Below are 13,257 nucleotides of genomic sequence, written 5' to 3' on the forward strand. Positions count from 1 at the left end.
CGGATTTTGTCTGTTGAGCTGAGCGAGCGAGCGACTTCAGGCCTACTTTCGTGACGTACACTTCACTCCGGCCTCTCTGACTGGTTCTAGATGCTGCAATTGTGCCCATATAATCGGAATATCGTGCCAGCACTGGCAGTCAGATGTGTTTTACTCCTTACGACGATGGTAGAGAGAGCCATTCAAAGCTAAAGTGAAAAAAGCTACATCCTCTTATATCTTTGGAATGTGATGTAGTTAAATCAGTAGCATAATTAAGAGGCTCCAGATCAGAAGATATTTATGGTTTCTCAAATTTTGTGATAAAAAAAAAAAGATTTAATGTCATTCCCTCTCTGCACACTTAAAACTGAATGTTTGTCAGTGGTATTTTTCAAGAACATCTGAAAAAGATTGTAGTCGTTCCTTTACACAAAAAGAGTGACAATCCTGCACTAATAATTATCGTCCAATTTCTGTGGTATCTATGTTCTCAAGAAAAAGTTGAATATTGTAAGCAAGTTTACGCGCATTTGACAAAAAACATATACTGACTACGTCTCAATATAGTTTTAGGCCCAAATTATCAATAGTTACAAAAAAAAAAAAAAACACTCCGTCTTCAGGCCACAAGTGGCCTACCGGGACCACCCGACCGCCGTGTCATCCTTAAGGGAGGATGCGAATAGGAGGGGCGTGGGGTCAGCACACTGCTCTCCCGGTCGTTATGATGGTATTCTTTACCGAAGCCGCTACTATTCGGTCGAGTAGCTGAGTGCACCCCGAAAAATGGCAGCAGCGCAAGGCAACTGGATGGTCACCCATCCAAGTGCCAGCCACGCCCAACAGCGCTTAACTTCGGTGATCTCACGGGAACCGGTGTATCCACTGCGGCTAGGCCGTCGCCCTATCAATAGTTACAGCCTTTGAAAATGTTTCTGGTGTGAAATCCGTTTCTGAATCCAAATTATCTGCTGAAGTCACACTAGTGAACTTGAGCAAGGCATTTGGTTTTGTAAACCACAGATGGTGTCACGTCATTAGGGACCTGGACTCTCCCTCATTACATCCTATCTCTGTAACAGGAAATAAACTGTAAGCTACCATGGTCAAAATTCTTAGTTTCTGAATGTTACTGGACGTGATTCCCAAGGATGAGTGTTCGGGCTACTACTGTTTATAATATGTATAAATGACCTGCCCAGTAACTTGCCTGCAAATCTGAGCTTTATGCAGTTGATACAACTTTATCAATTCTGGGAAGGACTTAAATAAACTGAAGGGGCAAAGTAAACATTTTATTTATTTATTTATTTATGCATTTATTTTACCTGGCAAGATTATCCATTATGTTGTTTGAAGTCAGTGAGTTAGCTATTAACTATGAAAAGACTGTAAATATTTTTTTCAGTTCATCCTATCATGGGGCTGAGTCCACTTCTACCAACCTGCTTGGCGTACACCTTGATACAAAGTTAACTTGGGAGAGTCAAATAGACTACATAGCTCGAAAAATTTCACGAGTTACCTATCTACTCAAAAAATTACACACATCTGTTTTTGAAAAACTTCTGATTAACTTCTATTATGCCTTCTTTCATTGTTGTTTAAACTATGGCATTCTTCTAACGGGTGATTCTCGAGGGGCCATGAAATTTTTTTATTTGGCAGACGAAAGTCATCAGGAGCATCTCTGGGATTACCAAAACTAATATAACACTTAGGCTAATTCCAAAGAATTACAGGCAATGATAGTTCCATCTCTTTTTATATACAGCTCCCTCCTAACATAAAAGAAAACCTTGACAGCTGTAATCTTAAGCTGCACATTCCTAACCACTATACTCGTCAACCTTTAAAGACAGACATACTTACAACTAGATTAAAAAAAAGACGACAAAGCAGTTACGAATGCGTAGGAATAAAGCTTTTCAACACTTTACCCGTGCAGGCACATGCTGCCTCTTTAAATATCTTTAAAGATAAGATCCAAAACTGGCTAAAAGAGATACCTTTTTCCACTCGTAAAGAATTTGAAACTCTTCAAAAATAGACCAGATTTACTAAATAACTCGTACTACTGCTTGCTTGTACCTCCTTTCTACGCTTTTCTGCCTACTCTGGTATCTTGTCTTATGTATGTAATGAAAGTGCAAGTAACTAAATAATTTTCAGCTCACACTTTACTGTTAACCAAATTGGGAAAAATTTGTGTATGCCCTCTATTCTTATATTATGAGAGACTTAGTAAGTAACTTAACGATGTTTAGTTTCATATTTAACCATTAACCGTGGGGATAGATCTTTATGTATCGCCTGTACTGTTTTATCCTGCATGTTCTTTTATTATGTGTACTTTAATTATATGTAGTATCATAGCGCATGTAAGTCCGCGGGACTTTGTGTCAGCAGTGCTCTATTACACCTGCATCGTGCAACTGCCAGAGAATTAGTTGCTGACTGGCCAATATCCATGACGTCATAAGAAAAGCATAATAAAGTCCGTAACAATGTCGCCTGGGGCTCGGCCTGCCAGGAGCACTATTGACATTTAAGCTGTGCTCTTAGGTTCGTGCCAAACCACACCGTCGGAAATCGAGAAATATTCGGAATACACCCAAATGCTTGTGACAACTCGCAGCAATTTCATCTTTCGTCTACTAATCAGACTGAAGTTACAAAATCGAACAAACCCATTCTTGAGGCAGCGCGCTCTTATATGTAAATATTATCGAATATTGCAGAACAGAATTCTATTACGTTAATACGAAAACCCTAAAATCCATTACGAATGCGAAGACGAAAATAAAATTAGCTGGTAATAGGACGTCAACCTACTGCCTTCAACTCCATAGCTCCGCGCCTCTACTTTTCATGCTACGGTTAGCTCATGTAACTACAGTCATTATTCCTCATCTTACGATTTCCTAACTACTTTTACCACTGATGTGTTGTTAGTTGAAACTTATTTATAAAAAATCGTACCAAGAATGACGTGTTTGTCTTCAACGCACCATTGCCTTGAAACGACATACGAAATAACACAAACTTATAATACAAACACAATCAAATACGACTAAATCCAATCGAGAAACCAAATGCTATAGAATTTCATGGTTACACCGAGTTGCACTACGACTTTGTGAACGTTAGCCAATCAGCATTACCCTTGGCGTCCTCAAGATGCAGTACTCGACTACACGTGATAAGACTTGGACACATTTACTCTGGATATCAGCGCTGCCGAGGGCTGTATCGTGCACGACACTCTGAACTTGGTCACGTTATTGCATCCTGTGATAAACGCTGAGCTTTTGGAGCTCCAAGTGTCAGTTCGTTCTATTTCATTTATTTTCTTGTAGCCTTTAATTTTTCATTATACAGAAATCTGGCGATTTAGACTGTATTAATATAGGATATTGTAACTGTGAAAGTGCTTTTTTATTGCTATAGCTTACAGCACATCCTAATACACTATGAGAAATAGTTGCTTAGTATTACATCTACATCGGTACTCCCCAAGCCATTGTATAGTGCGTGGCGAAGCGTATCCCGTACCACTACCAGTCTTTTCCTTTCCTGTTCCGCTCGCAAATAGAGCGAGAGAAAACCAACTGCCTATAGGCCTCCGTATGAGCCCTAATTTCTCGAATCTTATGTTCGTGGTCTTAACGCGCAATGTATGTTGGCGGCAGTAGAATCGTTCAGCAGTCAGCTTCAAAAACCGGTTCTCTAAATTTTCTCAATAGTTTTCCTCGAAAAGAACGTCGCCTTCGCTCCAGGGATTCCCATCATTTATTGTTTGTAGTACCTTGTGTCCACCTGTGAAGTTAGCCAAAAAGGAAGTATTTTACCGTCTTTAAAATTGCGGAGACGGTAAAAAATGTTCAAATGTGCGTGAATTCCTAAGGGACCAAACTGCTGAGGTCATCGGGCCCTAGACTCACACACTACTTAAACTAACTTATTCAAAGAACAACACACATACCTATGGCCGAGGGAGGACCCGAGCCTCCGGCGGGAGGGGCCGCGCAATCCGTTACATTACGCCTCTAACCGAGCAGCCACTCCGCGCGGCAAGACGGTAAACTGAAGGGGGCCTTGTAAATTCGACAGGCTTCTACTGCACAAGAATTGTTACGTCAGTGTTGCTTCGTTTAAAAAATTTAGCTTCAGGGTGGACGACATGTCAATATTAGATGAAACAGGCCCACTGAGAACCAGGAAGAATTTCCTGCGCGAAGCTGTTTTTATTTCAGTTTCACTTCGCAGTTTAGCTATGTCCCTATTCAGACTTCACAGTATTTCCCATAGCTTACGTTCAATCTTCCATCATCTTATTCCACATGCTAGATACGCAATGCCAACGGCCTTGCCGCCAGTGGTAACACCCGTTCCCGTCAGATCACCGAAGTTAAGCGCTGTCGGGCTCGGCTAGCACTTGGATGGGTGACCATCCGGGTTACCGAGCGCTGTTGGCAAGCGGGGTGCACTCAGCCCTTGTGAGGCAAACTGAGGAGCTACTTGATTGAGAAGTAGCGGCTCCGGTCTCGGGAACTAACATACTGCCGAGAGAGCGGTGCGCTGACTACATTCCCCTCCACATCCTCATTCGGTGGCGCCTGTGGGCTGAGGACTACACGGCGGAGAGTTGTTAAAATTCTGCCTTCATAGCCTGTTCGGGCGGAATATAATTATCTTTAGGTACGCAATAAAAAGAAAGAAAGTAAAAAGTGTGAAGGTTACATAGGGTGTTACAAAAAGGTGCGGCCAAACTTTCAGGAAATATTCCTCACACACAAATAAAGAAAAGATGTTATGTGGACATGTGTCCGAAAACGCTTAATTTCCATGTTAGAGCTCAATTTAGTTTCGTCAGTATGTACTGTACTTCCTCGATTCACCACCAGTTGGCCCAATTGAAGGAAGGTAATGTTGACTTCGGTGCTTGTGTTGACATGCGACTCATTGCTCTACAGTACTAGCATCGAGCACATCAGTACGTAGCATCAACAGGTTAGTGTTCATCACGAACGTGGTTTTGCAGTCAGTGCAATGTTTACAAATGCGGAGTTGGCAGATGCCCATTTGATGTATGGATTAGCACGGGGCAATAGCCGTGACGCGGTGCGTTTGTATCGAGACAGATTTCCAGAACGAAGGTTTCCCGACAGGAAGACGTTTGAAGCAATTGAGAGACGGAACATTCCAGCCTATGACTCGCGACTGGGGAAGACCTAGAACGACGAGGGCACCTGCAATAGACGAGGCAATTCTTCGTGCAGTTGACGATAACCCTAATGTCAGCGTCAGAGAAGTTGCTGCTGTACAAGGTAACGTTGACCACGTCATTGTATGGAGAGTGCTACGGGAGAACCAATTGTTTCCGTACCATGTACAGCGTGTGCTTGCACTATCAGCAGCTGATTGGCCTCCACGGGTACACTTCTGCGAATGGTTCATCCAACAATGTGTCAATCCTCATTTCAGTGCAAATTTTCTCTTTACGGATGAGGCTTCATTCCAACGTGATCAAATTGTAAATTTTCACAATCAACATGTGTGGGCTGACGAGAATCCGCGCGCAATTGTGCAATCACGCCATCAACACAGATTTTCTGTGAACGTTTGGGCAGGCATTGTTGGTGATGTCTTGATTGGGCCCCATGTTCTTCCACCTACGCTCAATGGAGCACGTTATCATGATTTCATACGGGATACTCTACCTGTGCTGCTAGAACATGTGCCTTTACAAGTACGACACAACATGTGGTTCATGCACGATGGAGCTCCTGCACATTTCAGTCGAAGTATTCGTACGCTTCTCAACAACAGATTCGGTGACCGATTGATTGCTAGAGGCGGGCCAATTCCATGGCCTCCACGCTCTCCTGACCTCAACCCTCTTGACTTTCATTTATTGGGGCATTTGAAAGCTCTTGTCTACGCAACCCCGGTACCAAATGTAGAGACTCTTCGTGCTCGTATTGTGGACGGCTGTGATACAAAACGCCACTCTCCAGGGCTGCATCAGCGCATCAGGGATTCCATGCGACGGAGGGTGGATGCATGTATCCTCGCTAACGGAGGACATTTTGAACATTTCCTGTAACAAAGTGTTTGAAGTCACGCTGGTACGTTCTGTTGCTGTGTGTTTCCATTCCATGATTAATGTGATTTGAAGAGAAGTAATAAAATGAGCTCTAACATGGAAAGTGAGCGTTTCCGGACACATGTCCACGTAGCATATTTTCTTTCTTTGTGTGTGAGGAATGTTTCCTGAAAGTTTGGCCGTACCTTTTTGTAACACCCTGTATATAGTGTCATAGGGCCGCATTAGAACCTTACTGTTGACAATGAAGAATTAGAATGCTGTCCTTACGTTACACGAAGTTCGTATCAACTAATGTACAGCATACCACAATACTAATTTACAGTTAGTGCATCTAAAATATCTACTCAGGGTAATAAACCTACTACTTTTTTTTCAGAGAGATCACGAAGCACGCGCAAATATGCAAGGAAGGAGATGCACCAACGACAGTTCCCTTAATTTACTATAGAAGAAACACTGATGTATAGTTACACGGAGTCAGCGTCGAAATTCCTCCGATGTTGTGAGTAAACAAAGCTCTTTACAGTTGTGTAGTGTGGCTTTATAAATTTATTGTACACACATTGACAAAAATTGTGATGCTGCAACAATAATATCTTGCACAGTTTATTGTTTAGGAAGAGAAAGTCGTTTTGCGCCAATCTGTATGTTCCTTTATTTTCTTACGCTACCTTAGTTTACTGCTCTTTCGACTTTTTTCTTTTTTTGCTTTCTCTTAATCATTGAAGGCATAAGCGTCCATAGGCTATTTAAGCGATAGCACGAGCCTAATTATACTGATAAGCTAACCAGTGGAAAAAAGCTTCTATCGGAGCACAAAAAAGGGCGAACATGCACCTGTTTAAAAGACTTTGCCTGAAAAGTCGGACACCGGCCGTCTCATTCTACGTTCCTCAGCATCTTTAAAAATTTTGGCACGAGAACAGCTCTTACTAACATGTAACTCATGTCTTACTCCCACAAGTTCCCCTGCCTGTAACTCGCTCACACCCACCAATACATCACTAAAGTCACTCACATCTATCCACTCCCCTTGACCATTCTCATCCACTCATGCTGGCCAACTCTTTATCATTATTTCTTTGTGTCTCTCTGTCACTGGCTCCTGTCTCACAGCCACAGTCTCCTTCGCACTGTCCTACTACCACTGTCTCCTCTCACGTTATTGTCTCCCTCTTGTCCTCTGTTACTGCTACTATCCCATTCATTCATTCCCACTGCTGCTGTCTCTTCTCACTGTCACTCTCTCTTCCTTGTTGTTAATGTCATAGACTCCTCTCCCATTATCACTGGCTCTCACCCACTTCCACTTCCTCCTCCTCTTTATTCCTCAAAAAATGGTTCAGAACGCTCTAAGCTCTATGGGACTCAACATCTGAAGTCATCGGTCTCCTAGAACTTAGAACTACTTAAATCTAATTAACCTGACATCACACACATCCATGCCCGAGGCAGGATTCGAACCTGCGACTGTAGCAGCAGCGTGGTTCCGGACTGAAGCGCCTAGAACTGCTCGCCCACTGCGGCTGGCCTTTATTCCTCTTCCACTGGCACTGTCTCCTTCACTCTTTTCCTAGTACTGTTCTGTCACTGTCAACTGTTCCGCTGCCACTGTATCCCTTTCTTTCTCTCGCATTGCGGTTGTCTCCTTCGTTCTTTCTACTCCACAACCACTGTCTACTAGCTTCCATATTTATAACTTTTCCGACTCCTTCCCACTGCCGCTGTCTCTTTCTCGCTCAGTATAAAAAAAGCGCGAATACATTCCTATCTCAAAATGTTTGGAAAGGTCCTGAGGAAGGCAGACTGAGGCAGTTGAGTCCCTACTTCTCAGTCAGAGTCTTTTATACAGGAGCATTTTCGCCCTTTTTATGCTCCGGTAGGAGCATTTTTTCGCTCGTTCCCATGTTTTACTGGCCACCACTGGGCATGTCATATTAAAAGAACTTTATGGGCCACTAATATTTTGATAGTTTACGTATGTGAATTTGAAATAACGCAAAACTAATTTTACGCCTCAGGCTAGATTTTACGTGAAAAAAATTGTGCATATGCTCCAGTAGTACAACACGGGGTTTCCAGAACTCTTATGATGATAACGGAGACTCTTTACACCATATATATTCGTGTTACGTCACTTTATAAACCACATTTACGCCTCACACCGGATTTTAGGTACTTATTTTATGTGTACAAGCAAGGTAACTTTAAACCTTTGTGTCTCGGAAACAATAAAATAGCCGTAAAAGGTCCGTAGCTCGTGGTCTCGCGGTAGCGTTTTCGCTTCCCGAGCACGGGGTCCCGGGTTCGATTCCCGGCGAGGTCTGGGATTTTCACCTGTCTCGAGATGACTGCGTGTTGTTGTGTCGTCTTCATCACCATCATTCATCCTTATTAAGGTCTGAGGAAGGCAATGGCAAACCACCTCTACAAGGACCTTGGCTAGTACGGCGGTGCGGGTCTCCCGCATCGTTCCCCTACGCTCCGTCAAGGAGTATGGGACTTCATCAACATCCGTAAAAGTTTCACTTTTGTCTCAAATCGCTGTCCTGGTAACATAGCGCAAAAATGCCAGCCATTTGCTGTTCTTAGCCGTCTTGGAATCCCCGGTTCCGTCTTGGCATGAAAATTGGTAAAAAAAACCCTTTTTTTGGGGTTTTATAAGGAACCGTTCGTTCACTAATGGTGCCCCATAAGCCTCTTAAGGCCCACCGCATACCAATCAAATGCAAATAGAACCAACCGATCTGTTCTGTTTGCCTAAGCAGGAGAAAGTGTGTAATATTCATACTTTGATCTTGTAGTGTAGGTTAGTAACACTAAGATGATCTTTGTGTTTGATGTACAAATGGTCCCTGGTCCCAAGTCCAAGGGCTATCCAAAACAGTTGATCCTATCTCTATAGCATCAATAGAATCCGAGGTATGAGCCGCGGAAGAAACGCGTATTTATGCACGTCGTCTTGGAACGTAGATAGCGCATGCTGTCTCATGTGTACCGAAAAATGTGTAACGTTGCCTACTATTTTAGTCACCAGCAGGATTATTGTGGCATCAAGTTTCTCGTCCAAAACATGAGCCAGTCAGTGTTACAAACAGAGCGCGACGCGTACTATACCGCAGATACTGCGTCGTCACCATAAAAGGGGATGGCTACAACAGTGGGAGAAATATCTGGAAATACTGCGAGAAATTCATGCTTGAACATAAATTGCGCTACTGAATTTAACCAGGAAGGGAACCTACGAAATGTCGCCTATACATTGCAAGTGTCAGTCGTGGTCAGTACAATGTTTTGTGTAGCTTAGTGAATTATGTCGGAGCTAAATATATTCGAACGTGGGCAATTTTTTGTGCTCGTATGGAGTCAGCTTCCGTAGCCAAGGTAGCCGAAGTGTTTGGGGGTTCAAGAGGCACCGCATCGAAGATTTAAAGCTCATACAAGGAAAGTTGCAAAGAATCATCCGCGAAGTCACAACGTGGACGAAAGTGTATGTTGAGTGATCGGACGGACCGTCACTGAAGACGATAGAGACGAAAAATAAAGAGGACAGCTGCAAAAATCACTACAGAACTGAATGTAGCACTCGCGAATCCTCAGCACAAAAAAACACGAAGGGAATTAAAGTTGAAGCAAATAAGCGCTCGGTCAGAATTTTTAGTCTTTTTGACCAGTTTTCAACACTTCTATGAGTGCCTTCATCAGAAATTAAATATTTAAAGCGGCCTATAACATAAGTGCAGATTTATGAGAAAAAAATGTTTATATAAAAGTGTAAGTACTGACTAACAGTACAAAAAGAGACAGTACTTACATGTCACGTATAAAATAAATATCAAGCCAGAAAGGCTTTAGTAACAAAAATTTTAAAAAGAATACATGAAAGGCGAGCCACTATGGGTTGCTCATACCTATAAAGCCACAGGTAGCAACAGACAGGTGCCCGTCGTAGCAAGTGCGGGCAGCTGAACATTACACCAAGAGTGCCATCTAGTAGCCGTAAATATAAGTAGGCTACTTAACATATAAAATATAGACAGCTGAATGTTAAAATGAACAGTATTTAGTACATGAACTCACAAGTAAAGTTTTATTTGACAACAGCAGACATGGTAACTTTTTGCTTATGTAAAACCACAGAAATATAGTTTGAAGACTGAAAACTGAAGGCGTTCGATACAGTTCCGCACTGTCGCCTGATATACAAAGTAAGAGCCTACGGAATATCAGACCAGCTGTGTGTCTGGGCTGAAGAGTTTCTAGCAAACAGAACACAGCATGTTGTTCTCAATGGAGAGACGTCTACTGAGGTTAAAGTAACCTCTGGCGTGCCACAGGGGAGTGTTATGGGACCATTTCTTTTCACAATATATATAAATGACCTAGTAGATAGTCGGAAGTTCCATGCGGCTTTTCGCGGATGATGCTGTAGTATACAGAGAAGTTGCAGCATTAGAAAATTGCAGCGAAATGCAGGGAGATCTGCAACGGATTGGCATTTGGTTGGTGCAGGGAGTGGCAACTGATCCTTAACATAGACAAATGTAATGTATTGCGAATACATAGAAAGAAGGATCCTTTATTGTATGATTATATGATAGCGGAACAAATACTGGTAGCAGTTACTTCTGTAAAATATCTGGGAGTATGCATACGGAACGATTTGAAGTGGAATGATCATATAAAATTAATTGTTGGTAAGGCGAGTAGAAGGTTGAGATTCATTGGGAGAGTCCTTAGAAAATGTAGTCCACCAACAAAGGAGGTGGCTTACAAAACACTCGTTCGACCTATACTTGAGTATTGCTCATCAGTGTGGGATCCGTACCAGGTCGGGTTGACAGAGGGGATAGAGAATATCCAAAGAAGAGCAGAGCGTTTCGTCACAGGGTTATTTGGTAAGCGTGATAGCGTTACGGAGATGTTTAGCAAACTCAAGTGGCAGACTCTGCAAGAGAGGCGTTCTGCATCACGGTGTAGCTTGCTGTCCAGGTTTCGAGAGGGTGCATTTCTGGATGAGGTATCGAAAATATTGCTTCCCCCTACTTACACCTCCCGAGGAGATCACGAATGTAAAATTAGAGAGATTCGAGCGCGCACGGAAGCTTTCTGGCAGTCGTTCTTCCCGCGTACAATACGCGACTGGAACAGGAAAGGGAGGTAATGATAGTGGCACGTATAGTGCCCTCCGCCACACACCGTTGGGTGGCTTGCGGAGTATAAATGTAGATGTAGATGTAGAACAGTGCAAAAAGAAGCAGTACTTACACGTCACGTATAAAATAAATATTAAGCGAAAAAGATTAAGTCACAATTTTAAAGTAGAATGCATGGAAAGCAAGCCACTACAGGCTGCTCGTAATTGTCGAGCTACAGGTCGCACCAGACTGAAGCGCATGCGTGAACAACCGCGGGCAGGTGAACATTACACCGGGAGTGCCATGGCAAACCCGGGCGCCTCAGTCTGATGCTACCTGTAGCTCGACAGTTGTCTCTTTCTTGTACTAACAGTACACTTTTATATATAAAAAAAATTTCTCATAAATTTGTACTTGTATTATAGGCCACTTTAAATATTTAATTTCTGATGAAGGCACTAATTGAAGTGGTCAAGAAGACTAAAAATTGTGACCGAGGGCTTATTTAGTTCAACTTTAATTTATAAAAGGTCACTGAACCAAGCAGCCATGTTTAAAACACGAAGGGAGCTCAGTAAGCATGGAAGTGCAGGGCAATCTGAATTCCGAAACCACTCATAGTGATGTAGATGCCCGTAACAGGAAAACATGGTTTCGCAGCCATAAAACCTCTACTACGGAGCAATAGAAGAATGCCATTTGGTCAGATGATTCTTCCTTCACACTGTTCCAACTTCTGGCCGAGCTACCAAGAATGAAATGTGACGGGTATTCCGTGATTTGGGCAGGCATATTGTAGTATTCTATGGACGTCGTGGGTACTCTGCATGATCGCATTACTGCCAAGGATTATGGGACAATTTTGGCTGAACAGGTCCATTCCATGGTACAATGTTTATTCCCCAACGGTGATTCTGTGTTCCAAGGCGACAGGACCCCTTTTCACACAGCTCGCATCGTCCAGAACTGGTTTTGTGAGCACTGGAATGAACTGTCTCATCTCCTCTGGCCAGCCCAATCACCAGATCTCAATATTATTGCGTCTTTGTTACTTAACGTTCGAGAAAATGGTGCGTGATCGCCTTCCATCTCCATTACTGTTACCTGAACTTGTCACTATTTCCTGAAAGAATTGCATAAGATTCACTTGAAAATCATACAGGACCTGTATTTATCCACTGCGAGACGACTCGAAGCTGTTTTCAATGCCAACGGTTTTCTTGCACCATATTAGGCACGATAATGTGATGTGTTTGTGGTGTTTCCATATTTCCATCTCCTGTAGGAGCATCTCGCAATACACGCTAGCAGCGACAGGTTTGTTTGGGTCATTCCGTTTAGCTACAGAGACAAAAAAAAAGAAACACCATCTGAGAACTCGTTCCCGTCTTCAGCCACTCGTTCAAGGCTACACGCAACGCTTCATGTAGTATGTACAGGCTGAAAATCATTTAAACCGATGAGCTTGCACGGAACTCTGAAACAATTATTTTTCTTTAAGGTCCTATTTTCCTGCGAGGAATTTTTAAAACAGATAGAGGGAGTTTTCAGTGGACGAAAATTACTTAAATTAACCAACTCTGGCAGGTTCTATGGGACAGCGAAAACACTTTTTCTAATCTGTTTTCCTGTGAGGACAAAAAGTAACACAAACAAGTTTTAATTCTTGAATGAGATTTTCACTTTGCAGCGGAGTGTGCGCTGATATGAAACTTCCTGGCAGATTAAAACTGTGTGCCGGGCCGAGACTCGAACTCGGGACCTTTGCCTTTCGAGGGCAAGAGCGTCAAAAATGCCTCGCTGATTTGTAAACTAAGGCTACACCGTGATTCATGTTCCGTCTAACACAGTCAAAGACTGAAAGAGTGACCTTAATTCCTACTACTTCTGCTACTATTGGGGCAACGAGATGCTCTTCTGATTGACCGAGTTTTATAAACAAGTGAAGCCTAACATGGTCAGGGGGAACAGACGGCGTCTTAATGTGGTTTATTAAATAATTTTTTTTTTTAAAAGAAAAGACCG

General features: G+C 42.7%; 1 protein-coding gene and 1 pseudogene across 1 annotated transcript in view; one reads left to right on the top strand and one right to left on the bottom strand.

Annotated features, from left to right (window-relative positions):
* Positions 1 to 13,257, bottom strand: part of LOC126411210 (beta-glucuronidase-like) — a 110,020-nt gene that overhangs the window by 69,356 nt on the left and 27,407 nt on the right. The gene's annotated exons all lie outside the window — the stretch shown is intronic.
* On the top strand, positions 4,342 to 4,460 carry LOC126427038 (5S ribosomal RNA; annotated as a pseudogene).

The sequence above is a fragment of the Schistocerca serialis genome, chromosome 1 (assembly GCF_023864345.2).
Source record: "Schistocerca serialis cubense isolate TAMUIC-IGC-003099 chromosome 1, iqSchSeri2.2, whole genome shotgun sequence".
In the NCBI taxonomy this organism is placed as follows: domain Eukaryota; kingdom Metazoa; phylum Arthropoda; class Insecta; order Orthoptera; family Acrididae; genus Schistocerca; species Schistocerca serialis.